At 40.0% G+C, this 27,920-nt stretch overlaps 3 long non-coding RNA genes across 4 annotated transcripts in view; 1 reads left to right on the top strand and 2 right to left on the bottom strand.

The window, feature by feature from the left end:
* Positions 1–548: 548 nt before the first annotated feature.
* On the bottom strand, positions 549–12,986 carry LOC101156560 (uncharacterized). The gene is made up of 3 exons (XR_910266.4): positions 12,629–12,986; positions 10,732–10,786; positions 549–874 (listed from the first exon to the last, which is right to left on the bottom strand). It is a non-coding gene; the product is annotated as an uncharacterized LOC101156560 (long non-coding RNA).
* A 1,316-nt stretch (positions 12,987–14,302) lies between these two features.
* LOC144983820 (uncharacterized) lies at positions 14,303–17,018 on the top strand. 2 transcript variants are annotated; one of them, XR_013647646.1, is made up of 5 exons: positions 14,303–14,895; positions 15,161–15,252; positions 15,626–15,806; positions 15,879–16,009; positions 16,184–17,018. It is a non-coding gene; the product is annotated as an uncharacterized LOC144983820 (long non-coding RNA). The 2 variants fall into 2 exon arrangements; XR_013647645.1 differs by lacking the exon at positions 15,161–15,252.
* Positions 17,019–25,340: 8,322 nt separating this feature from the next.
* Positions 25,341–27,920, bottom strand: part of LOC144983824 (uncharacterized) — a 30,720-nt gene continuing 28,140 nt past the window's right edge. The window contains exon 2 of the long non-coding RNA XR_013647647.1: positions 25,341–25,395. This is a non-coding gene — a long non-coding RNA (uncharacterized LOC144983824). The remainder of the gene's footprint in view (positions 25,396–27,920) is intronic.

Genomic DNA, 27,920 nt, shown 5'->3' on the forward strand with positions numbered 1-27,920 from the left:
ATTTCCACACACAGGATGACAAGCTACACACTGAACCCACTGTGACCAGAAGCACAGGAATATCCTCAATTCTACAGTGTTTGTTTAATATGCATATTGTTATATATTTTTTAAATAATTTAGCTTCACATTATAAAAAACAAATAAACAAAAAACAAAAAAATCGGTTCTGGGGCATGCTATTGTACACATAAAAAAAAAGTATAATTGAAGACATGCTAGGTCGTAGAACAAGCCCCCTAGTGGTTATTTGTTGAGCTGTAATGGCTGCAGAGGCTTTTGTTTCCTAACAAGCTTCAATCTGGAAGTCAGAAAGTAATTTAAAGATGTTTCACCTGTTTTCCAAGAAGCCTACTCGACTCTAAATCCAAGACATACGTGTTCTCATGAAAAGGGAAATGTCCCCAACTTAAATAAAACTACGTCCAGACGAGCGTTTAAGCTTTTCCTGATATAGAACCATCCTGAATAATGGAACGTTTTCTCCGATTTATTAAGAAACTTTCAGCTTTTCGTTAGAGACAAACAAATCCAAGCCTGGAGCTTCAAAAAATTATAAATATATTTAATGTCTTGTTGTGCAAAATCAGTCAAATGAGGACTTTTTCGTGTCAACAGTAAACAAATGGAAGCCTCCACCGTTGCAGAAATTGTGTTTGTGGTGTAAAACTAAAAAGGCTTTCCTGAGGACAACCCATCTCAGCGTGCAAAGATCTTTTTCTTGAACCGTCCACTCTCCTTCCCCCGTCTCGGCATAGCGCTGCTCTTCTCTGCATTCCCATTCTCCCATCCTCTGATCTGCTGCTGCCAGTTCAGCTTCAAACGGTGCTGGAGAGGTTTGCCATCTCACCTTCCTCCCCGCGCGACTCTTCATCTTCAAACAGAAGGAAGCACACAAAGGCTAACGGGGGCTTTTTAGGGATCTTTGTTCAGCCTCTCCTCACTTTGTCTCTGATTTAAGTCTTGTGCATCAAACACAAAAAAAAAACAGTTCTCTTTACTAAAGTAAACAAATGTATTTAGAAAAAGATGGAATGATGGCCGATTTAGTGAAGCTGTTGGTGTTGAGGGACGAGTTTGGTGAAAGAACTCGACACAAATGAACTTTATAAATAAAGTCCTTTTTATAGCAACACAAAGTGCAGTTCATGGAATAAAAAAAATAAATGAATAAAAACAGCCCAATCAGAAGAGTGGCAGCAGATCAGTAGATATCAGACAAGATGAAGATCGCGCCGAGCTTCAGTGCAAAACTGTTCTTTTTTTTGGTCAAATCTAACGTAGGAATTAAAGCTGCGAGTGGACCGGGCTACCTGCCCCCGCCGCCCCATTTGACCTGGCCTCGCTGGCTGCGTGGCTGTCACTTTGGTCAGAGCTGAACATGACCAAGGATGAAAAATAAACGTCTCAAAATGTTTTCAGTGGCACCATTCATCCTCTCCCTCCCTCTCTCTGTTTCTACCTCGCCTGACCTTTCACTCTCCTTTCTGTCCATCTAAAATTCAGACATGAAAATCGGACAATAACCATCATCTGACATACAAAACTACAGTTACATGGAAGGTAATGCGGCTGCGTTTTTGTAAAGTATTCAGTCATCCATTCAAGTAAACGGATTAGGGAAGCAGTAGTAAAACTAACGTGAAAAACACCTTCAAATGTGGTTCATGTACAGATTAACATAGTCTGTAAAATTTAAATTTGAGTATTTCTTTATTTAAATCTTTGTGAATCAGGAACAGATGAAAATAAGGTCAGACGTAGAAGATACGATGGGCGTGGCCACAAGCTCGCTGCTCCGAGCTCCTAGTAACTGGGGGGAAAGGGGGGGGGGTCTGCTTCCCACCAACAATCCCGCCCACAACTCAGAGGGGAATTTCTAATGAACTCCTGCCGCTCTGCAGAAACTATGTCCTAGAAATCGACACAGATTTATAGATTTAGCCAAAAACTGAAGAATTATAATTGAAATGCGACTGGGAACGCTTTAAAAATAGATCAAAAGATGATTGTTAAAGAGAAATAATTTTTCTTAAAGGCAAGAACATTAACCTTATTGAAAGCGTTTAAGTGGGGGGGTTTAAAGTTAGGTTAAATGCTGAAATTGAGTATTTTTAACAGAAATTATCCACAGCATGTCCAAATAATTAATAATAAAGTTTTTTCTTGTTGTTTTTTTTCTTCAAAGTTCCTCAAACTACTTTAAATGATTGAACTGTTGAATAAAGGATTCAATCAAAGCCAGATCAGCTAAATTTTGCATAGTTTTTCATGGAAAAGTAGAAAACATTCCAGTGACAAGCGCAAAACTTGACTGATAGGCGGGTCTCCAAGGTCCAGAAAATCGTCTGATGATCGGCAGATTTCAGACTGCCACCCTCCTGCCTCCCCGGTGCTGCCGCCCCACTGCCTCTGTCAGATTGTTAGAAAACGTACGAGGGCTGTTGATATGGGTCAGGGTCCCGGCGCTGACCGGCCGTCTATCCAAACGGGTAGACGGCATTGATGCTCTTTATGCTGCGGTTGGACCTTTTGGACCTTTGTTTTTTTAGCTTTGCCCCTGCTTTGGTTCTTGGGAGGCGTGAAATCTTAAAATGTGCAAATTGACAAGTTCATAAAATCTGAGCCGCTGTTGCACTGTGGCCGCCCAGCTGTCGTCCGATTCTGATTCTCCACATTCATGAATATGCCAACAATTTAATAAAATAAATAAATAAAATCAGGTGCCAGCAGTTTCTCTGGAAGCTTCCACCGATGACTTTGAGGTCAGTGGCATCCTCAGGCATTACAGGTTTGGATATTTGTCCGCATTTCTGGTGCAGAAGCAGCTCATTTCCAAGCAGTTACGGTGTCTATAACTCGTCTCACACCTAAAATGCCTCTTACAAATGTGGAAAAACTTATTTTGGTGTGAACTTTGCCAGGAACTGAGGTCTCTAAAGGGGAGCATTGGTCGCCTGAACTGTGGTGTGTCGGAACAGGCCGACACACCGGATTCCCGTCCTCCTCTCCTCTGCTGCGTGTGAATGAAGACATTTATTACAGCAGAGACACAGCAGATTAGCACAGGGCTTAAACCATTCTCATGGTAATGCATGGAGCTGGGAGTGCGCAGATAAACACACTCACCTTATCAAAACACCCAGACCTGAAAGACAACTCTGTAGCCGCGCTGACAAAGTGTCTGACAGGAAACTCCGAAACACAAGAGGAGGATGTCAGCTCGCCGTGGCACGCTACCCGTTTTTTTAAAATGATGGGTGAAACAATGAAATAATTCTCTTTTCATGCAGGAAAAAAAAAAGTGGGCCGCTCATAAATGAACCCGTTTTTACCTCAGTTTCATTAGCAGAACCAGAAAGTTGCTCCGTTTTTTTTTGGGGTCATTATTTTAGAAGTTTTAGAAAATTTCGATGCGTTTTTTACGTATTATTTTCTTTCTATGCAGGTCCTACATACATAGCATTTTGTGTCAAGCATGCAGCATCATCTGAGGAGCCTCTCACGATGAGAAAACTAAAACTGAACTTTTCTCCTGTTCTCAGATCTGACCACTGCGTGGAGTGGAAACCGTTGAGGATCTTTACGTGACGCCATTGTATGAGAACCGTGAGTTTGATGTCATCCATGACAAACGGCTTAATTCCTGGTCCAACGAAATTAATTTTTACATTTATTCTTTGATGTCTGTTTAATTTTTGTTTTGTATTATATGATGAATGCGTGGAGCAACAGATATTTATAATTTAGATAATTTACCTAGCGATCAATAAAGTATCTATCCATCCATCTCCATGGCAACTATTCTTACCAATCAGGAGTGAACTTGTTGGAAGGCCAAACCCCTACAATTTGAAAGCGGGGTACACGACACCTATTAAACAGCAGGCTCCACCTTCTTTTATTGAGGCATCTGATTGGTCAGTTTATAATGTAAATAACACATTTCCATCAAAATGCGTGTTTTGTAAATACAATTTTGTTAAAGAGGAAAAGAAGATATTTGCTATGCAGTTTTTGTAAATTGAAAATAACGAGATAGTTTGTTGAACACGTGTTTCTTCATGAAGGACGTCGTAGTCAAATCTCAGTATGAACCGGTATTTGCCACAAAACTGCCTTTGAATCTGAAAGTATTTATAACGGCCAAGAGTCTGCTGAAAAAAAAGGTTATTTCTAACAGTGTTGAAAAGTTTGGTGCGTATTAAATTATAGTGTGGCTTTGTTGTACTGTGAAAACACTAAAATCTTTCTAATGTGGAACAGACGCCACAGGAATCAACAATAAATCCACTAAATAAAGTGCATCCACTGCTGCCTGGTATGAATTTCATTCAGGAGCAGGAAACCTAACTCTACTGACTGTCACAACCTAAAAACAAACTTCTCAAGTATCATAAAAGTACAGAGGACATTTTAAATATGCAGTATAAACGTTGAAACAACCAACCATGACGTGTACTACTATGCCCCGCCCCCTTATTGGACTCACATCAAAATGCCATTCAGAAGAGCAGAGCCAAACCCAAACAAGGTTATTTCAGAGGGTCTGATGCAGTCACACTTGGATTTTATGGAAGCATTTCTATAGCAAAATTAAATTGGAAAAGCTAACTGGAATTGAATTATGCGACACTTTTCGCACCGTGGATGTGAAAACAAAGTGCGATCCCCTCTTTGCATTATCCCTTTAATTATGTCACAGAATGAGCGCTTTTTAAGTTGAAAATTAAATTTTGGAGGATATATTTCAATTTTTTTTTTAGTCATTTGATGCAGTTACATTGTGAAAAAAAAAGCATTTCTGTTAATCCATTTTAATTGTCAAATTAGACATTTGTAATTGAATTTTGTCACATATTTATAATTTTCTCCATCATTTTAGTTAAGGGACAGAATGAGCAGTGTTGAAGAAGAAAAAGAAAAAGCGGTTTGGCAGATTGCTTTTTCATTTTAATTTTGAGTCAAATGCAGCTTCATTTAAAAAAAATCAAAAAGCATTTCTGGTTTTGACTTTTATTTTTAATTATGCTACAGAATCCCTTCCATAGGATCTTGTCCTTAAGACCACATTTATTTTGATTACTTAACATTGTTTTACATTTTTCAGTCCAAAAACCCCCCAAAATATCTGCTCTCCTTTTTTAATCTGGGATGTCTGGATTGACAGCCAGATTCACGGCTCAGTTTTTATACCAGAGCTTCTATACGAGGCAAATGCTGAAGGACAGCGAGGCTCTTTGCGGTGATAATCCACAACATCCTTGTTGCCTGAGGCCATCGGCTATTCATCATCTCCACAAATCACACAATGATCTCTGCAGCTAAAACGTGTGCCAAACTAAATCTCCTCTGCCGTTAAAGCTGTTTATGGCTCCATCAGGAGAAGACGGAAGCAGATTAGCACCAAGAGTTTGTATAAATAGACGGACGATTAACAAAGTGATAAATGATTGACAAGATCAGTAAAAAATAAGACATTGAGAAATTGGATGGAGCGACGTCTCTGTCGGGAATACAAACTTTGGAGATATAAGCTTACCATACCCCATGAACAAAGAGAAGAGTCAAGAGTTTTCAGTCATGCAGATAGATTCTCCTCAAAAAAAAAAAAAAAAAAAAAGTACCCTCAAGTGGTATTTTGATCCATTCCCGCAGTTTTCCTCTAAAAAAATTTCTCTCTGGGCACCAGTTGCTCCCAATCCACGAAAACATCTCACATTGTGATGTCACAGAGTGAGGAACAGCCCCTTCCACAAGGAGTCTGAGCTGCCAGCCCCGCCCCCGGGCGCAAAGACACACCCACTTTCTCCATGGAACTAGTGGTGATCGGCTTAACGCTTTCGTTTTCTTTAAACAATATGCACGTCCATCTTTGTAAAAGTTCGGACGTTGCTTGTTTTCGTGGTAAAAAAACAGACACGCTGCAGAGGCCGACTCTTGGGTGATGTCATGAAATAGGCGGCGCCCACAAGGAATGAAAGGCGGAGCCTCCGAGATCGAGTCGTCTTAGTTTTGAGTAGGAAAATGAACTGAAAAAGTAACTGGCACAGTAAATCTTTTAAAAATCAAATATCAAAGGTCATAGATTATCAAATATAGGAATATAGTTTACAGCAGAGGTGGGCACTGAGGGCCGCATTCCTGCATGTTTTCCAGCATACCCTGCTCTGGCATGTTCTAATTGGCTGGACACACCTGAACCAGGTAATCAGCCATGAGTAGGGCAAGACTATCTGGAAATCATGCAGACACACCGGCCCTCGAGGCCGGGAATTGCCCACCCCTGGTTTACAGTGAAAGGCTTAGGAAAAGCTGGATATAGACCCTTCAAGGCTTCCAGACCAGTGAAGTCCAGCAGACTTGGAATATGGGGGATTTTAAAAACCGTACACCTCCATTTGATTTGCTTTCACACTGAAGAGTGGATCTAATCACCTGGAAGAGAAAATATGAGAAAAGAGCATCTGGTCTGGCTAATCATCTGAAAATCACAATTCCAACTTTTTTTTATTTTAATTTTAAATGATCTTTAAGTTTTGTTTATTTTCTCCTGTGTAAACTCCACCCAGATTCACTTTGTCACCAACACACATCAAAGTTCACTTGGAACCAAACGGAGACCGCGTGATTCAGGGATTCACGTTCTAACTGGCAGGACACACCTGAAACAGGTGATCAGACATGAGTCTGGCTTGGATGTCTGGGAGTCATGCAAACAGGCCTGGAGTTGCCCGTCGCAGCTATAGTTGGTGGTGAAACCACAGTTCATCTGAGATCAGGTGATCTTTCACGCCTGCCAGGCTGAAGTGAGGCGAAACCAACGCCTTGGCGTGGACCTTCAGACCAGTCAGAGTTCAGGTTTCGTTTTCACGTCCTGGGTTGTGTTCTGGAAACTTAAAAGCCTTGTTCCTCCTCTCATCCGTCCTTCATCCATGCCAGAACCACAGGTTTTCAAGTTAGGCTGACATGAGTAGTTCTTCATCCCTCCTTCTCCTCCTCCTCCTCCACTGCAGTAAGCTGCCAGTCTTCCTCACGATGACGGAGATGTTGGGCCCAGATCTCTTCCCCTGCCACCTCTGATTAAGGCAGCTGTGGGTGACACACACCTGTAGCGATGATGGGAGACAATGGCGCTGCTTCCTCCCACAGATTGATTTTCTCCATTAAAAGGGGCTCTTTGTCTAAAAACCCTGTGGCCCCCTTTGTTATGCTAAAGAGAAGATGGAAGATTTCCAATTCAATCTGGGCTGCGCTGAGGGCCGGTCGGCTATTTGGGCGTCCATTGTCCTGACCGAGCCCGCTGGGACCACGTTAGCGTCTCCCAAACGCCAATTAAGCCAGACGGGGGAGACGAGGGGGATAATTGACAAGCAGGAGAGAGGTGGTCGTCTTCCTCGCCATCTCATCTTTGAAGATGAAGCAGCAGCAGACGGGGAGGAAGAGGAGAGCAGGAAGAGGAGCCACACAACCTCAGTCCTGACATTTTTACATTTTGTGACTTTGGCACCAACAGCCGAAGCCGTTGAGACTTGTCAAAGGCAGACAAGCTAAAATGTTAGACGTAGGATGTTTTTCAGACGAATCTATTTAAGAAAAAGACTCGGTCATCAGAACGTTTTCACGGTAAAGTCTAGTTTTGTAAGGATTTGTTGTAAAACTCTTCATAAATGGAATATAACCACACAAAAAACAAACAAACCCCAAAGCAAATCGATGTAGTTCATCTCACATTGGAATACTGCTTTAGTTTTGTGAATAAACAGAATTTTTTAAAGTTTAAACTAAAAGAAGAAATTGTGAAAAACGTCAGAATTCTCCAGATTAAAGTGCTTTTGTCTGAAGAGGTCATTTAAATTTGTTTCCAGTCCAGAACTGAGGTGGATGACAAAAGAAAAAATAATGAAACCACCAAAGGAATTGTGGGACATCCCTGATTGGATGATGACGTTTGTTCACCTTTTCAACAGAAAGTTATTTTTTTTATGGCGATTTCTCCTAGCAGAAGATAACTTTTTTTAGTTTCTGTCCACATTTAGTGATTGCTCAATCTACTTTTTAAACACAGTTCAGTTTTTTAAACGTTTCGTTCATATTGATTTTTTTGGAAATTACTTTAGTTCTCTGGGAAAAAAAAATGTTTTCCTTTTTAAAGTCCCACTCCAATCATCTTCTGATCTATTGTCAAATTTAATACAATTATGCCGTTTTTAGCCAAAATCTTAGTCCAAGATCCAAATTCTTCCCCTGTGGCTCCTCCTCCAAACGCAGAATTATTCGGACGTTACTCCCACTAAATGACGTCATCAATAACCACTGCTCATCTACGTGAACGCGCAGCTGCAAGCGCCCGGAAAGTGCTTAAACAAAAAGTCATTGCTTACACTTACATGTAAGCTTCTGTGCTTCAAAGCACACCCACGTAAAGAACTACAGAACCCTCCGCCACGAGAGTTTCCCCATCAAAAAGCTATTACGGACACCCCTACGCCTCCAAATGCCCCTACGATTGGAGGGATGGGGGAAGCCACAGGGGTTAGGGATTCGGCCTAAAAAAAAAAACCCGCCAGAGCAGCAGGACTTCATTAGAAATGCTCCTCCGAGTTGTAGGTGCGGTGCAACCCCGCTCCCTCTTCCCCTCCCCGTTGCTGAGAGCTCTCTGCTTTCCTGCTAGCAAACAGCCCCTCACAACCCCAGCCGAACATTAGCGGCGCGACAAATATGGTAAGCAGTATCGGAGCCGTCCAGCCGTACGGTTTAGATCCAGATTCCAGCTCAGACGAGGAAAACAGACGTTCGTGGATCTATATGTCTGAAAGTGGACGCACCAGAAAGAGGAAGAGGAGGAAACTTGTGGCCCCGCCCACTGAGATTATCAGTTCCTGATTCACAACAACTCGAATAAAGAAATACTCGGACATGCAATGTTGAGCTAAATTTTCTAAAAACAACACTGGTGGTAAGAATCACTTGTGATGATTGAAGGGCGAAGGACGCCGTCTAACAGAGCGAAGCTGGACTGAAAATTGAGAGTAAAACCTTAGGATTTATCTGAATGGTCAGCACTGAGTGGATTTCTCTACAACCACTTGAAGAAAGGTTTTGTTTTTCCTCAAGAACAACTTCAGAAGTTGGTCAAATCCTGACTTAACAGAGGAGTGGAGCTCACTATTCGAGATCCAAATTGATCAATAGTCTGAATGTCCCGTTAAAACAAGCTTCAGGCAGCAGGGCGGAACCACGAAGGACCACTAAAGCAGAAGCATCCAGGTGATAAACTGAACCGTGAAAGCTGGATTTCTATTTTAGCACCGTCAAGAATTCAGACAAATAAAATAAGAGTCAAGATTTGTTTGCAACTTTATGTCTAAACACACTTTAGATTGAAGTATTAATGATAATAAACAGGTTTTCAGAGGATCTGGAGGTGAAATCCTCTCCGGAGCGCCAGCTCCCAGCATGTTTACACGCCGCGTTTGTCTCCCTGAACGGCATCGGTGCGAGTCGTCCATGTGATCCAGTCTGAGGCTCCTGCTGCTGACGGACGGCCTAATAGGATTTAATAAGCCTCATTTGCATGTCATTCTTTAGATGGTAAGAAAGGAAGGTGGTGGGAGGAGTGGGGGCTGATCGCAAAGGGGGAGGGATAAAGAAAAAGCTGAGGGAAATTTTGCTGCATTTTTGCTCACCTTTTTATGACATTTTAGCAGAAGGCTGGATTTTTCTCTTTGATTCTTTGGATAGTGACAGGAAAAACGTCTCACCTTCAGGTCGTCTGCTGACAGTCATGAAGCTTTGGGGGATTTTTTTGGTAATTCGAGTCTCTTAAAATGGCAATTTTGAAGATTTCTCTGATTTAGAGCCAAATTCAAAATCAGATATGAAGAGAAACTATTTGTTGACATCAAAAAGCTCAGGGAAGATAAACTTCTTCTTAAAGAAGCCTTGAAGAACATTTCCTGACCCATTTTCCGGAAATGTTCAGGGGTCATGGATGCATGCGACGCCATTAAACCCCTAAGTCTCCAAAAAAAGGGGCGGGACTAACACATCTGTCAGCTGTTGGAACCAGTGAGACTGCAGACAACAAGATGGCGCCCAGACATCATTAGCCGGAATTGGACGTCCCCGCCCCACCTGTACTTTTTTTGTCGAAAACGACAAATGTATTGGCGATCGCACCTGTTACGTTTGTTTTTCTTCAAACATCATGGATGTCTTTGTCAAAGCCTACTATCCTCTTTTTCTTTACGATCATCGCCTTATTTACAGAGAAAAGCAGCTTTGTGAATCAACCAGCGACATAACTTGCGCCGCCACCTACATCTTGCGCGTTTTCCACTTTGTGGGTCTTCCGTGATCCATGTGTGATTCATTCGTCTTTATGTGCAATTTATGTGCCCTTTATGATTTTTATTTCGAAAGGTGCTATACAAATAAAGTTTATTATTATTATCTTGTCTGCAGCCAGGTTGGCCCCCTTCAGTAAGGCTGATCCAGAGAGCAATAATTTAAATGGAACTAATAAGCAAAACGCCACGCCCCTTTCCAACCAAAAGGTCATGAACATGAAATCTAACCGTTAAGATGAGCTAAAGTATTTTTTTTTTTTTTTTAACGTGAACCCTTTTGTGTTACAGTAAATGGAGGATGACAGGACCCCTAGTGGTAAAACAGAGAATGACTGCGGTGGGAAACGGCGTTAAAGCAGAATCAATGCTGTTCTCTTACCTCCATGTTGGCTGATCCTTCAGCAGTCACTTCCTGTTTGGTTCTCATCAGGCACCTGAAGATGAAATATTTTTAGAAACATGAGATTTGAATAAAATGTAATTTGCATCATCACCAAACAGGTGTTTGTTGTTAAAAGCATAAAAGGTAATGATATTTTCCAAGTAAGAATTCCCTAAATGACCATCTTACTAGAGGCCTACAGGGAGCCGAAAGAGAAAAAAAGGAATTAAAGTCCTGAAGGTGAGAGCGAAAGCTGCTTATTGCACATTTGAGACAAAATTTACGTAATAAAACAACAAATGGTAAAATACATCCCAACTATGCTTCTGGGAATACCACATTACATTTTTTACAGAATTTAAAACAAAATTAAATTTCAAATTTCAAATTAAAGTACCAAAAATACATTAAATTAAATGTTTTTAAAAATTGTTGAAATTATGAAATTTCCCGAAGGAAAATACTAAAATAAGATAGGTTTTTGTTTTTAAAAGAGGAAAATAGCATTACAAAACTATTAAAATGAGAAAATTAAAAAAATAGGTTGTGCATCTCCTACAGGATCTAAATTTCTGACACCACAGGGGTGGAAACACCTGAAACTGTTTTTTTCTTCTTCTTCTTTTGCTCGATGGCAGTTGACACGACTTTCAAGTGCTTCTCCGCCACCTGCTGGTATCTACTTCTAATGCAATTATTTGTTGTGTAATTCCATCTGCCCTTTACTTAAAGACAAAACAGAAAAATTTCCTTTGTTTTTCTTCCACAAACATTTCTAATCGTCTTTGTTTTTTCTCAAATATTAAACACTGATTCATCAATATGTCATTTTGTTTCCACCCTTGTTGTTAAAGTGGGCGGGGCAACAGCTAAACTGGACCATCAGGTAAAAGTTAACAGCCAAAATCCAACTGTTGCCATGGCAATTAATGGAACAGTTGATTTGATTTGTCTATGGATGCTAAGGTGGGCGGGACAAAGCCTCATTGACAAACCTGATCGTGATAAGGTTCATAAGACGATATAAAAACAAACGTTTATGTATAAATAAAGATTTAAAATATTTAGCTGGTCACTTCCATCGCATTTAATGTTTTATTAAACAAAATTGTTTATGATACAATAAGAAAGGCTTTACTTTAATTTATGTGAGCATGAGCCACAGGTTTCAGCTACAATGAGCCATGTTGACTTTTGTCTAATATTTTGATAGCTCAGCTTAATAACAAGTATTAATATATAAACATACCATAATATTTTATATTACAAGCCCCTTTTCTTTGTCATTTTAAATTAATTTAGTTCGTTAGCGCTGGCTCTTGCTTTCTGGTGCCAAGTTGAAATTGAAAAAGGCAACATAGGCCTGTATTTGTCATAGTTATAGATATTTTACATATAATAAATGTAATTGTACTGTTCTATGATTTTGCTCTTAAATGTAAGTTTGTTTTATTATTATAAAAAAAAAAAAGAAGGAGTGGCCCATTTTACCTGCACTTCTCAAAACAGCAGTTTTTCAGCAGCTGTGGAGTTTTAACATTAATTTTTCAGCCCATAAATTCAACACAAAAACATTTAATAGACAATTATTAGTAATATTAGGCCAAATGTCATACATTGATTTTTCTTAGTTTCCCAAGTCAAAAAACTGGCCCAATTTAGCTGATGTCATCCTATTTGTCTTTGCTCTGCAAAATCCATCAATAATCTACCTCTTGAATCACATAATATCACCTCTTTTTTCCTCTTCCTGAAGCCGTCAATCCTTTCTACCTGTTTTCATGGTCCTTTGGCTGCTAATTCTGCCTTTACGTCTGCGTGCCTCTAGTCCTGCGTCCTGACAGCCACAAGAACACTGACATTATAGATTTCATATTTCCAGAAAAATACTCACAGTTACAGTCATCAAGAGTGAAAGCTGCTCAAAGTTCACAAAACAGAGAGAACCTGAAGGCTGGAGCCATGAGGAGACACAGAGGAACTCATTAGCTCAAGCAGAAGCAGCTGAGATCTGAATCTGCTGTGACAGAAAAACAACAGAAAACATCTCCAGAACTGAGTGGATGTCAAGTGAAACGGTGGAAGAACGTTTGATTTCTTAGCAAACTTAAACATCCAATTCTGGGAAAAAAAATGTGTTTTTAGTATTTTCAACATGTTCTTGTGGCATTTTCCTCATAATGGAGGCCATATATACAGAAAAGTAGCACAAAAATTGCATTTCTGGGGAATTTCTTTGTTCAAACAGAAAAAGGAAAATAATGTGAAAATGCTTGTGTCCCTGCTCCGAGCCCTCTGCAACAGGAAGGGGAAGGGGGGCGGGGTTGCTTTACATCTACGCTCCAATCCACGAAATTCTAAGGAACTCCTGTTGCTCTGCAGAAACTTTGTCCTAAAAGCCACAGAAGTTTTTAGAATTTGGCTGAAAATGTTTTAATCATAATTTAAAAAATACAAAACACAGTGAATGATTTGAAACTATAGATCAGAAGATGATCAGAGTGGGACTTGCAGGTGAACAACCCATGAAAATAATAAAAAGAAAAGTAAATCAAGTATTTTAAAAAGGTTCAAAAAATGTTTGTGGAATTTAATTTTATGTCTAAAATTTATTCTTTTTTCATTTTTGATAGAAAAACTTTTTAACTTGGTAAAACTTGTTTCAAGAGTTGATCAATTTTAGCATTTAAAGTCGTACTGCGGACACTTTTAGTGCAGTCAGGCTTAGAACTTACACCCCCCCCCCCCCCACACACACACACACACATACATCAGAGAAGGTCCAGCCAAAAAAGTGTGCACGTCTCCGCACACGCTCACACAGCCGGTAATCCCCATGTTGGTAACTGATGTTCATCGCCGTGTAATCGGATCAGGATGAGGCGGTCTTAGTATCAGAGCAAACATCTCACACACACACACACACAGAGGAGCGTGCACGTGCACCGTCGCTGATCAAACACAGCCCAGGAAACATTGTGATCCCAGAGAGATGAGAAGGCTAATCCTTTTAGCCCTCTAAGAAGACTCTCCTCCTCTTCCCTCTTTCTCTTCCAGGCTCGCTTCTTCAATCTTTCCACTCCACGCCGCTCCTTTTCTTCTCCCCTTTCGCTTGACAACATTGTTTTCCTCGCTGCCACTTTTAGCGACTAGGACAAGGCTAGCAGGGCTAAATATACAGAGTGTGCATCTGTGCGTTAAGAGGAAATTGATCTGCCTGGTTTGTTGAGAGATTAGGTTTGATAAATCCTCCCTCCTTCAGCCTCCTCCCACCTACACTCTGCATCCGTCTCCTTCGTTTTGGGGCTAAGCGCATCGCATTTTTGGGATTTGAGTTGGTGTTTAAAGCTTGATGATATGAATGCAGTCAAGTCTGACATTTCTGTGTTTTTTTTAAAGAGAGTTGCACCCACTGTTGTACAGTTCGGACTAAGAGGATCTGTCTGTTTTGGGCTTTTCTTCAGGATCAAAGTAAATATGTAAGAAATATAGAAAATTATTAAAATAAATAAATAAATAAAAAAGGGTTTAAAAAAAGTAAATTTAGAAAAAAACCAACAAGTTGCATTTTAGGAAATACCAAAACTGCTGTTAATGTTAGCAGCTGCTGACCCTAATTTTACATGGGGGGCGGGGCTTTAAGCCCATTGGCCATTGGGACATGATTGACATCAGGTGATAGAGGCTATGCTAATGTCATTTCCACTTCAAAACAGCATCTTTTGTTGGCGCTGCCTGCTTCGTATGTGACGTACTTTAGTGATAAACACTACATAAAACTAGGGGTGTCAAAGTGTTGCGTTAATGGCAATTCATTATCATCATTTTATTCATATCATTCTATTTTAAAAAATCTCATTCATCTAATTTTTTCTCTATGGCTGTGTCCGAATTACTGCCCTAACCCCTATATAGTGCACTATATAGTGCGGTCGCCATTTTGTAGTGCTGTCCGAATCTACAGTTCAAAAATCATGTGCACTAGAAATTTCCCAGAATTCTCTACGAAAAACCAGTGTGGATCGATGCTCACTCGATCGGCGAATATTGCCCAGAATGCACTGCGTTCATACCAGAATGCATTGCGTGTGACCCACAATACACTGCGCTTGAATTATTCGAAGATGGCGGACGGTTGCGCAAGAAAGAGGACTTAAAAATGTAAGTATATTTAAAAGTATCAAGTATCTGTTGTAAAATATATTTGTAAATACGTAAGATGATGTGTTTAATATGTTATATTCCTCAATCGACTATCTACATTGTTTTGAAGCTCATCAATTTGGGTAATGCTAAAGCTAACGCTAGCGCGAATTAGCGCCGAATGCTAAAAACAAACGCTGTTGATATTACATAAAGAAATGAGTGAGTTCTAACCGTAGAAATAAGTTATTAACACATTTTTTAAATGTGTTTATATATGTAGGGACTGACGAGGATGAGGAAAATTTGATCCATCTGTCTGTGGATGGAGAAAGATAGCCTGTTTGTTATCAGGCAAGCTCGTGCCGGATGGGAGTAAGAGACACTTGATCAGATTTGTATTTATTTATCATTAAACTGTAATCGTTGTTGTCATGTTGGGGTAAAGGTTGTTGTTGAAAGAGGAGAGGAGGAAAGAGCACGAAGGGACAAAGAGTGACAGGAGAGTCTGTTAAGCTTACCTGAGTTTAAAATATTGTTCACAAAATGTAACGTCGTCGTTGTTTTTGCAATTTTTTTAATAAATGCAGTAACAAAAATGAATTATTTACATGTATTATTTAAATCTGAGCCATTTTTAACAATCTCAAAAGAATTTTCATATAAATATCAAATGTACATATTTACATTTTCGTTTTATACGTTAACATTTATTTTATATATGTTAACAATAATCCTGGTCTTCTAGAGTCATGTGTGTCACAGTTGGAGCTAAAAGGAAAGCAGAGATTTGTCCTCGCAGACGGACGCCACTTTACCCGTCCTACTGGTTCCTGCTGTGGCTCAACATCTGTGGCTCCAAGCAGTCCCCTTCACTGATGCACAGATTGTGCAGAACTGAACTGCAGGCAATGATTTTCATTGCAAAGGTTGGTTTTACTTCCAGTGCCCCCAGAAATATTGCTCTCCTACTCATTTGCCAAATGCTCTCTCCACCACAGAGCATGCCTTGGCGTGGTGCTGGTTGTAACGGGCCTGAACCGCATTCCTCATGGGTTCCCTGTAGGGTGTCAGCAGCGTGATGGGATGAGCAATGCAGGGATACCCACCATCACCCAAAAGGATCCTTCAGGTGGGTAATGTTTGTTTACATAAATTGGGCTTTTACGTAGAACCTGTGAACTGTGGACTGATCCTTGATTCCCAACAAAAATATCTATAAATTTGGCATTAGAGTCACATACAGCCTGCAGTTGAATGGAATAAAAAGTTTCCTGTTAAAATAACAAGCTGCATTTTCTTTTAGGACCTTTATTCTTATGTGGCAGCCATCAGTGTTCCCTACGACCTTTTGAAAGGTGGAAGACCAAGCAAGCTGCTATAAAACCAGAGGTGACTAATGGCAGTTCATTCCCACTGGATGCTGGGTGACCCTGCTCATCAGCTGGAGGATGCGGTCTGCCGTCCTGTGGACAACGTCGCTCACAGTGGACCGTGGCATGTCAAAGGCTCTGGTTACCACACCGTAAGATGTGCCACATGCCAGCCAGAAAAGAAACACCAGGACCTCAGTCTCCTGTGCCCCCAGAGTGTGAGGAACCCGAAGCTGCTCCACCAGATGCTCAATGGTCCTGCGGGTCAACCGATCTGCGGGTCTGCCGGTCTGGTCTTGTGTGGGACTGACCGTCAGCGTTAAGGGCCACGACAGACACCTTTATGTTGGCAAAGCAGTAGAGATGTGGAAAACCCTGTAAAATAGAAAAATAATTATTTCATTGAGAAAAATTTAATCTGATATTTTTTTAATGTTTCATTTTATTCTGATGTCTTAAATTTTAGTTTATGACGTATTTATAAATGCTGGAAAATCTCGGGGGGTTTTTTTTGGCTGGGTTTTTGGATTTTTATATAAATATTTAAAAATTAAAGTATTTTTGTTTAAAACAAGTGATATGGTTTGACTCTGAATAAAAAATACTAAACTTTGATCTCACAAGTCTTTCCTGTAGTTAGACTATACAACTCATAGTCCAGTGTTGAAAAATAATGTTAAACTCTTACCCAGCTGACTGTGTAACCTTGAGCACAATTAGTGACAAATGCTTACATTGAACTAATAAAAAAACTTTAAGTTTAACTCACAAGTTGTTCATGTCTGGTCAGGGGCATCCAGAGGAAATCTTCTGAGACGTCTGCTTCTCCTTGCCGTCCTGTGATGCTGCATATCTGCTCGTTTTTGGTTTGATCTCACGAAAAACGGTTGAATTATTGCCAGGAACACGGACAGATTCATATATAAAGCTATTTTCAGTAAGGTAGAAGATAAAACTACAGAAAAAAATTCTTCCTCGCAAGAGCCCGTAAATCGTTCAGCGGCACAAAAATAAATATTGCCATGGACTAATGACATGAGGGTTTATTTATCAGCAAATACATAAAATCTACACCAATGTGTTTGTAATCTTATTATTTATAAATCAGCCACGTTTTCCATGATCAGATAACAGCAGATTCATAAATAGTCTTCATAAAATGTTCATATTTATTATATTTTTACTTTGACAAATGGGTGTCATTCTCGGCGTCAAATAGAAGTAGTACCCCTCCAGACCAGGTGGTGGCGGTAATGCGCCACTTTGTTTTCGTGCCAAGCGCCATTCGAAAACACCCGAAAGAGAAAACTAGTGAGCACGGGTGTCCGAATTGCTTTGAAAATTCAGAGAACTATATAGAGAACTATATAGTGCCGCACTATATAGGGTTTTAGTAGTTAGGGGTTAGGGTGGTAATTTGGACACAGCCTATATCTATATCGATTTCATAAGGGATAATGCCAGACTGGGTGTCCATGTTGTAAGGGACGATGCCTGATGTCTATTATTCATTCATTCCTCTTCTAATCCGTTTGTCCCTTTGGGGGTCACGGCGCTGCTGGAGCCTATCCCGGTCACTTATGGGTGAAGGCAGGGGGCACCCTGGACAGGTCGCCCGTCAATCACAGATCACACAAATAAAACACCCATGCACACTCACATTCACACCTAGTGACACCTAGTGACCAATTAACCGATGAAGCACGTTTTTGGACGGTGGGAGGAAGCCAGAGTCCCCGGAGAAAACCCACAGAAAGGTCCCCCCCATTGATGTTCTGGTTCAGTACCCCCAGCCAGGGGCCTTCTTGCTGTGAGGCAAGAGCGCTAACCACTGCCCTACCGTGTCTATTATGTGAGGGATAACGCCCCAGGAGGTGTCGCATATGTAAAATATAATGCCCGGCGAGTGTCCACTATGTAAGGGATAGTGCCCAATGAAGGTGTCCATTATGTAACGGATGTTGCCAGAATAGGTGTCCAAGCGAAAATCTACGACACCAAGCTTTGAAAGAAAAAGCATCACCAGATTTGCATCACTTCAACACTTCACACCAAGACTCTTGCATCTGGAGATGATGGAAATGCGCTAAAGAACAGTAGAAGAAGAAGAAGCCCCTCCCTGCTTGTCCAGTGTGAACATAGGCTAAACATGTCTGGTGAGAGTTTGGTGGGCATTTTTAAAAATAAATTAAAGACACATTATTTTGAACTTAGCATTTACAAAATTCAGCACATTAAGATTTGGTGCTTCGGAATTTTTTGGCTTTTGTGGTTTATCATTCGTATATTTATTATCCTTTCTATCTTTTGGTCTAAACAGCACCTTTTCAACTAATCTTATATATATATTTTTAATTGTTTTTAGTCAGTTGTGTTTTGGAATTTTCTATTGTTTTAACATGTGTCCTTCATGCTGGTCCTCTCTCAAAAGTGCAGTGTGAAGGCAGACCTGAAGGAACAAAAGTCTCCCCTGATGCAGGAATGAGTTCCTGTTTCCTGTGGGAACTCAGAGACGCTCGTTCTTCTGTGATGGAATTAGAGAGAGCTGCGCTCTTTGTTTATGTTGTGATACGCAGAACACCTGACTGGTTTTCATATCAACGCTTCTGTTTTCCACATTACAGGACGACGTTGAGGAGAGAGTGAACAAACATCTTCCTTAATGGTGGAGACACACCTTTAAGAATGCATTAAAGTAAAAAAAAAAGGACAGTATCTATCTCATTAAGAGGTTGTGCTAATGCGCATTTGGAGCAAACAACACGTGTGTCTTCAAACAGCTGCCTAATAAATTGACTTTGCTGTGATTGAAAATTAATTAAAAGGGGCTCAAACAGACAGCCGCCCACAGAGAAGCAGCAGCAGCAGATTACCGCTCAGAGGAAGGAGGAGAGACTTTCCAGCTCACCGTGTGCCGCTCTGCAGGTCAGGGATTATGCAGCACAGAATGCAGACTTTCTCCCAGAAATTGCAGCAAAATAAATACATAAATAAATAAAAATTCATTTAGGGGTATTTATTTAAGGGTATTTGCAAGTGTTTAGGTCAAAAATGCTTTAGATTGACAAAAAAATTACCAATTTTAGATGATAATACTAATAACTTTTATTTATATGGCACCTTAATATGATGTTGTTCACTTTACAAGTAAAGAACAAAACATCAAACACAATTACAGGAGTAAGTTAAATTCATAAAATTATTTAAAAAAAAAAAGGTAAACTTATAAATTTGAGATTTTTAGTGACCTGAGTGAGTCCATTTTCCATAGATGAGAGGTTTTGTATGAGTCTACATGTTCATACATTTATCTACCTTATTTATTATTATTATTACTATTATTCTTAACTGCTAATTTTACTGAATGTATGGTTCAATATTATTATGTTATATGATATGTAAATATGTAACTTTATTTTGATCTTTTAGGGTGATTTTAACAGGAACTCCAGATGAAAAATATCCCTTTAGCTAACTCTGGCATATTGACATGAATGTTTAATAATATGCGCTGTCCCTGTATCGAATAAATAAATAAATCTAAAAAAAAAGAAAAAAAAGGGAGATATATAAAGTACATTATTTTTCCGTTACAATTAAACTTAAAGAACCAGTTTAAAAAGAGAAATTTACAGTCAGGAATTTTTTTCTTTGATGCTATTTTAATGATAAAAGATGAATTGAAATGGTTTCTGCGGCACAGTAAGAGCTTTACTATCCGTCAGATACTTTTTGTCTTAAAGAATAATAAATCTGCAGGTCCAATCCTTAAAAATAATGTCTTTTTTGTTTTTTTCTTCCGACTAAGACTATCTGGAAGTGCTCAGCAGTCCAGCTCCCTCAAGCAGACAACGACGTTAAAGACTAATTGATGCGCACTTAAATAAGTTGTAATTAGAGCACGCCTGGTAGTAATTGGCCAGGCGGACTGAGCAATAATTAAAGCTATGTAAAAAGTGTGTGTGCGCCCGGGTGCAACCATGTGGATGATTTATCTCCACAGGGGGGCTGATGAAGCCCATACTTAGAAGAAGCAGACAGGTTGTGATTGGAGCAGAGAAAGAGGAGTAAATCTTCGTCCTTAACTGCTCTTTTGTTATGGTGGTACAGTCTGTGGGTGGTCGTTCTGTATGGAAAAAATGGGGGATATGACAGATATATGTGTGCGTTCTGGAGTTAAGTGTATCCCGAACAGGGCTAAGTGGTTCTGGAGCACTTTTTGCTTTTTGCTTTTAATTGTAACATAAAAACGCTAAAAACCCAGACGGACGTCTGTGTTTTTGTTCACGTCTGACCCTTTGAATCTCTTTAGCCTCATGCTGCCTTATTTAGACCCAACGTCATTCGCACTTCAAATTCATGTGCGCCCCTCCCCTCTGGACGCCAAATGTCCTGCTTGACGTTTACCCAAATATAAACTTGACGCTTCTCCACATGTGGGAGGAGCTACTGTCCAAAGTTTTTCAATCTCATCAGGGCATGAAAGACACGGGTGATGTTTAGAGATCAGCGCTACTTCCGTCTCTCTGTGACCCAGTTTGACGACTTGCTGTCCCGCATTGGTCCAATGAGAGCAAAATAAAAATAAGAATAAAATTAGACAATCTGTTCATTACAGTCTCGATGCAAATAAGAAAACCATAAAGTTCAGGAGGAGAACCATTGTTTGGTTTTGGACTTCACCCAGTGATTAACGAAACGTCACAAGCCTAAGCTGAGTTCCTGATTGGTTGACGTGTCGCAATTTCTTTGCCAAATTTTAAATATTTGAACTCCCGACGCGCCGCGATGCCCGGAATGCACTGCTGTCAAACTGACATGATGCGCCCGACACTCCGAGCGCACTTTAGGACCTCTGATCGCGTCTGTACATCGACTTAAACCCTAAAACTGGAGGCCCCTGAAACGTTGGGTGTGAACGCATCTTAAGTCACCCTTGTGACCCGTACGTGTACGCTTCCGGTTTATGGGTTGTCCGGGTCCGTGGAGGGTCATAGAGACGAGCAGCCGCATCCTAAGGGGAGCACAGGTGTGTCTGGCAGGAGGTTTGTACGGTGACCTGAAAATGGAACGTACCATTGTCGTGCAAGTGGTAAACATACAGGTGATGCTGTTGTCTCCGGTTTGGACTTTACTGTAGAAACCCGTCTTGCTCTTCTGCTTGAACCTGATTGGACGGTCTGTCGTGAGTACTTTGAACCGCGATCACAGTGTGTAAGGGCACGGAGAAGACCTTCAAGCTGTCCTGTGATTGTGCTGATCAAACCTCTGAAGTTCCAATTGTGTCCCCTTGGGCTTCGACACAGCAGGATTCATAACTCGGACAGATTTGTAATTGAAAATTGCTTCCAGTAGTAATTAATAGCACAGCGGCAGCACTCTGGAGCTGGCTGTCTAGCCTGAGCGTGCCGCTTGAACAGCTGTCGGTCTCTAATTGCTGGTTAATTAATTAAATATCCAGCAGATTAGAGGAATTACGGCCAATTGTCCCTGAACAACTCTTAACGAGGCCTTGATTGGTGTCTTCAGCCATATCCTGTGGCTAAAATGATCCTTCAATTAGTGATTGAAAGCTCATGAAGAGAGCGTGGTTTATGATGGACAGCAGGAACTGGATTTCAAAACAGTCACTTCATTCAGAGGCAGAGAAAAAGTTTGGTGCAAACGTTGTGACAAATTCGACAAAAACTGAAACCGAAAGGGGAATTATTTTACCTGCAAACCTGTTAGTTAGTCCAACAGACTTATTGGAGTTGACCAAGTCAGCGAATATCAGAGGACAGACCATATTTTTTTTAAAAAGATTTTAAGATACGTCTGGTTATCATGGAAACTTTTTATGTCCTAGAATTTGAAAATCTCAAGTTGTTTTTAATTTATGAGCTGAAAAAAATCTATTATAATATATATATATATATATATATATATATATATATATATATATATATATATATATATATATATATATATATATATATATATATATATATAGCGGCCTCATGTTCCCTTTTACTGGCTCCATAAAAGATTTTCAGCCCACCCCCCTCAGTGAGGTGGTACAATCCGAACATTCTATAAACTAAAATTATTTCTTGCATTGAAGAATTTTGAGCATTTGAAAAAAAGAAGTGGCCTTTTTGCAAGAGTATGTTGGCAGAAAAAAAGAAAGGTCTGAGTTACTGTATGTTACTGTGAGGCTCCGCCCTTTTTTCTGATTCACAGATCACCAGAGGACTGATAAAAAAAGATCAAACCTGTACAGGGCACGCACCAAATATCAAAGTCATAGACCGCTCAGTGAGCCTGTATGGGCACGATTCCAGCAACAGGTTGTCGTGAACACTTAAGGGTACCTAACACGTAAAGGAAAGTATGGGTGAAAGAGGGAAAGTATGGGTGAAAGAGGCACGTTGTACAGATCTTTCATTTTTTCCCCCCAAATACCGATGGACTGCACAAGAAGCCCATTAGTTCAGCATATGGTGTTCACACTGGACTGTCGCTGCCCAATACTCGCTCCAGGCTTTTTCTTTCAGAGCTCTAGTCTGTTTTTAGACTTGGTGTCATAGAATTCTGGCCGGGTACAAAACGCAATGATGGATTTCTCCTCTGTGATCAACTTTCAAACAGTCTGTGAATTGAAAGAGACGCCATCCGTACGTCACTACGCACAACATGCGCATCGTCCATGTATGTAATTTCGGTCTTCCGTGATCCATGCGTGATACAAGTTAGTCATAGGTATTTTCTTGCGTTTCCGCCGACGGGTTTTTAAACTAGTCGAGATTTTTGGTGGGTTAAAAAATCACACAGTTTACGCGTATTAGAATGTGGCAGGATACCTTTACCACACGCACAACATTGGTACGTTCCATTTCCATCGCTTCCTTACGGGGGCTGTACGACACACCTGTATCTGTTAAGATGTGGCTGCTCCTCTTTATGACCCTCCACAGGCCCAGACAAGCTAAAAGCCTCCAGCACCCGTGTGGGTGAACCTCTCTCTGGGTGCATGTGACTAAGGCTGTACCTGTGCTCTTGGAGGTCCTCTCCTCTGGATGTTCAAATACAGTGCAGAGTGAACCTGAGAGAAGTTTCTGAGACTCAAACATCCGACTCCCAGCTGATGTGCCATTATTGCGGCTCGTCAGTAGTCGATGCCGTAATTGACCCGGTGTAAATGTTGAGTAGAGCAGAGCAAAGAGCTGTGCCTGATGGCCCGGCGGGGACCGACTGGAGTGGTGTCGATTACCAACAGCTGGAACAGCTTGGCGACGGCGCCCGATGGGAACAGGGCCAGTCGATTTTTTTTCTTTCACAGCGCTCGCGTACAGCTTTGCACGCCGGCTCGTTTTTCTCACGCTGACACGTTGACGGGGAGACTTTGCTGGCCTGGGCTGCCTCGGCAGACAGATAATAACTGTGGATGTCTGTGTTTGTGTGAACAGACAAACATGCATGCAGGAAGTGTGGAAGGTGGTTGACATTTGTGGTGACTTGGCGAGAACATGCCCTTTCCCTCTCATCTCCTTTAGCCGGACTGAAAAAAAGAGAACGATAAGGCCTTTTGTTTGGCCTGACAATGCACTAGGGATGCTGCCATGGGAGACGATTCAGAGTGTAAAAGGTGTCTGTGTCTTCTTCTAAAGAGGGGAAGCCCTCGTTTAGTAGGATTGCACAACTTTTTGCTTTATTACAAATGTACATCTAGATCTCAGTCTGCAAAAATATAACACATCCATGCATCACTAATAAGCATATGGATTCAGCATCACATCAAGCAACTTTTGTTTATCCACATACAAGAGCCGACGAGTAAAATAAAGTATCATGGCCACCATAAATGAAGGAAAATAGACGGATACATAATCATGTTTCTTTAAATGTTTTCTATGAAGCACTTTTGATTGTCTTTGCACACAGATCAAGCTGAACAATTAAACTTTTCTTGCTTTATATGAGAATGAAGTCACAACGTTATGAGAAAAAAGTCAGCATTTTGGACAAAGTCATAAATTATGACAAACCTATTATAACATTATAACAAAAAGACCAACTGTTTCTATAAAAAGTTGCAAAATTATTTGAAAAAATATATCAAGCTTTACTAGCGTAGAGTCGCAAAAAAAATTCCCCAAATATTGAGAAATAGTTTGTAAAATTAAAAGCAAAAAAGCTAAGAATTTCACTGGACTAAAGTTACAAATTATGATAAAAAGGCAAAATTTCACACAAAAAAGTTGTAAAATTTTAAGGAAAAAAAGGAAAATTTGATGCCAAAAAGGTTTGAAATTATCCTTATGTGCATGACATGTGGTGACAAACTGACCTCTGGGTGTATGAATGAAATAGGGCAGAATAAAGTAGCAGTCCTTTACACCCGTTGTATCTCTGAGCGCTTTATTTTGAAACTCTGCATCATCGACTCCGAACGCTGGAAAGCCGGCTGCACCAACAATAATTTGATTTTGAGTCGCCAAAAGGTTCAGAATTTTTTTGTATTTGAAACCATTTGGAAATAAAACTTCACAATAAAGCTTTCTTGATATTCTTTCTCATAAAATGTGTGACTTTTCTTGTGATTTTAAACGAAAATTTATACATTTATTGTATGACTTTTAAAGTCATAAATATACAGTAAAAAACAGTAAAAAAAATAATAATTACAACTGAAAGTACATTGTAACTGCCTTCAGAAGGAACCCACAATATGAAAAAAAGTGGTCAAATTAATTTTGGAATTTGTTTTTTAAGGGTCTTTCGGGGTAAAACACCATACCATACATGTTTTGGAAATATTTAAAACACAATACATGGAACCCTTACTATTCAAAACAATAACTTAATTATCTCATTTATTGAGATGCGAAATTGTAATCTGAAGACCATAAAGGCTTTGTTTTATTTTCTAAAATGAATTTGGGAATTTATTTGTGAATCTGAGATGATTGAAGGACACCTGTGACAGTGAAACCTGTTGTAATTTCCTTTTAGCGCAGGAAATAATGGACCAAAATGCACATTCAAAAAGACTTAAATGTAAGTATTGTTACAGTACCTTCCCTCAAAGGAACAACTCCCAGACATCCCAACATTTCCACCTCCCAGCTTTATTTTTCAGAGGGTTTGCTGGAGTCAAACATTCCTGAAATACAGTAGAAAGACAGAAAGTTAAAGACGGATACTTTGTCTTTCAAACCTTCCTATATGATTGCATAAAAGCCAGTAAATTGTCGCGCCCAAATGGCGTTCAGACACCAGTGGGATGAAAGAATGTAGTTTGAAAGTGATATTGCTCCAAAAAGAAAAAAATAAATTGGGCGGCATCCAAAGCAGGAGCATTCATAACGTTGTGTAATTACCAGCAGCACTTTGAGGTTCGGATCCTGTGAAATAACCAACACATCGTCCTCAAAATGTTGCAGAACTGAATGGCTGCCCTTTAAAGTAGTGGTGGCATAATTGGTACTTAAAAAAATTCTGAATAGTATCATATATCTTGAGCTGGGGTTGTAAGAGGAGGTGAGATGTTGCCTTGATCTCACTCGTCACACACACATTTGTGGATGATACATCAGGGCGCCGTTTCATCTACGAATTCCCAAGTGTACCGGGACGCCATACGCCAAAATGATCCTCTTTGAATGACGTGGTTGGACTAGAAGCGTGTGTAAATAGTGCAGGCAGTGACTAATGTAGTGACTTGTTAAGAGGGTAAATTACCTGCTTGTTACAGACAGACCCTCCAAGAGAGGAAGAAGCAGGAAAAATGTTCTGGTTGGGGTGGGGATGAACAAAGGGAAGAAACAGCGAGGATGCTGCTGGTATGCATATGAAGTTGGGTTTAAAGTAAAAAGGATATTTCTATTTTTTTGTGTCCTCCATCATCACAAAAATGCCACAAGAACATGTGAAAAAAAAACACCAAAAACAAAATTTTCATTGCAGTTTCCTTTGGTTTCAAGCCAGAAAGAGTTACGTCAAATCCAAAGTTGAGTGTGCTTCTAACATGTGAACATCTCAGATTATCGTGTTATATAATTTAAGTGTTAAACACACGTAGAAAAAGAAAACTGACGAATATTGTTTCTGGATGAAGACGTTTAAAAAAATAAAAAATAAAAAGCAAACCTGCATGTTTCTGTGTGAAAAACTAAATTATTCCTAAACCTAAAATGTGGTGTCGGTTAGGTAGCAAAACTACATCCTTATGTTTTTGCTATAATGAATAATAATGTTAACTTTGCTTAAGACTTATAATCATTCAATGATCGGAAACTTTTAGAAAGTCAGGATGGGGAAAAAAGACGTTTCACACATCAAACTGATCAGTTTATCCAACTTCCCTGCAGTATTTGGAGATTTCTTTTGCTTGCAGTTTGTTCCAACTTAAAGTGGGTTAGGTGTTTAGCAGTTTGGTTTTGGATTTTTCAAAACCTTAGTGAATTGTTGTGATGTTTGCAGATGACACTGTGATCTTAGTGAGAGCAGTGATTTGTCGTGATGTTTGCAGATGACACTGTGATCTTGGAGAGAGCAGAGAGAAGGTGGAGGTTTTCTCTAGAAAGGAGAGGAATAGAGGACAGCTGCAGCAGGACAGAGCATCTGAGGAACGGGGAGGTTACAGGGAGCAGAGGTGAAGAAGGTTGAGGACTTTAAGGACTTGAAGGGTGAAGAAGTGTGTGCAGGCAGGTCAGAATGCGTGGAAGAAGAAGGTCTGATGAGTTAAAGGAGGGACAGTGAGGATGTTATTAAAAGGATGCAGAGGGTGGAGGTACAAGAGGAGCTTCATGGATGTAGAGGAGGGCATGAATGGTTTGAGTGAGGAGAATGGAGGCGAATGACTTCCTGTTAGTTTGAGAAAGTTTATTTGTTGTGACGCTGACAATAAACACTATAAATAGAAAAACATTTCCAAAAAAAGGAGCCAAAATTTGTTGATTAAACTGTGGAAACTAATCATTCTTCTAATTAAAGCGAAGTTGGGTCTCATTAAAAGCAGTGAACAGCGTTAAATGAATCTTCTTTCTGTTCGTTTCTCTTTTGCTTTGCTGGCAGAGCTCAGTCTTTTGTCATTTTTCTGAGCTTGTTTAAATAAAAAGTCTATGCAGAGCTGATTGTAATGCAGCCTCGTCTTCTTCCAGCGCTTGCACAGCATAAACAAACGCTTGCATTTTGTGTTCAGGAGAACAGACAGTTTAGGTGACTGTTAAGAAAAAACATTTGATTATTTATACATGCAGGCACACATGGTTTGGAGTTGAATTACTGTTGTGAGAAGTTCAAGCAGAGGAACCAAACGAAAGCACTCGAAGGCATAAAATTTGATTAAATTTGGACCTGATAAAAAAAAATAAAATTTGATTAAATTTTAGGGAAAATCTCTGTGGCTCCAAAGTTCTCTGCAGATGCAGTTGTATAGAGGAGCCCAGATCCATAATAAAAGTTAATAACTGTCCTGATCCAACCAAAACAGGATGAAGTTTCTTCTTGTGCAAAGATGTATTGCTGTAATTAAGGAAAAGGTTTCTGCTGAAGAAAAGAGAAATCTGAGAAGATGGCATAATCTGTTCAAAAACTTTAACAGAACCAAATTCATTATTTCACCCAAATTTTCCGGAAGTGGAAAATGACCCTAATCCTTAAAAGCTTAATAACGGCAAAAGTTTA

Source organism: Oryzias latipes, chromosome 2, assembly GCF_053564925.1.
Source record: "Oryzias latipes strain Hd-rR chromosome 2, Olatipes_Hd-rR_3.1".
NCBI lineage: Eukaryota > Metazoa > Chordata > Actinopteri > Beloniformes > Adrianichthyidae > Oryzias > Oryzias latipes.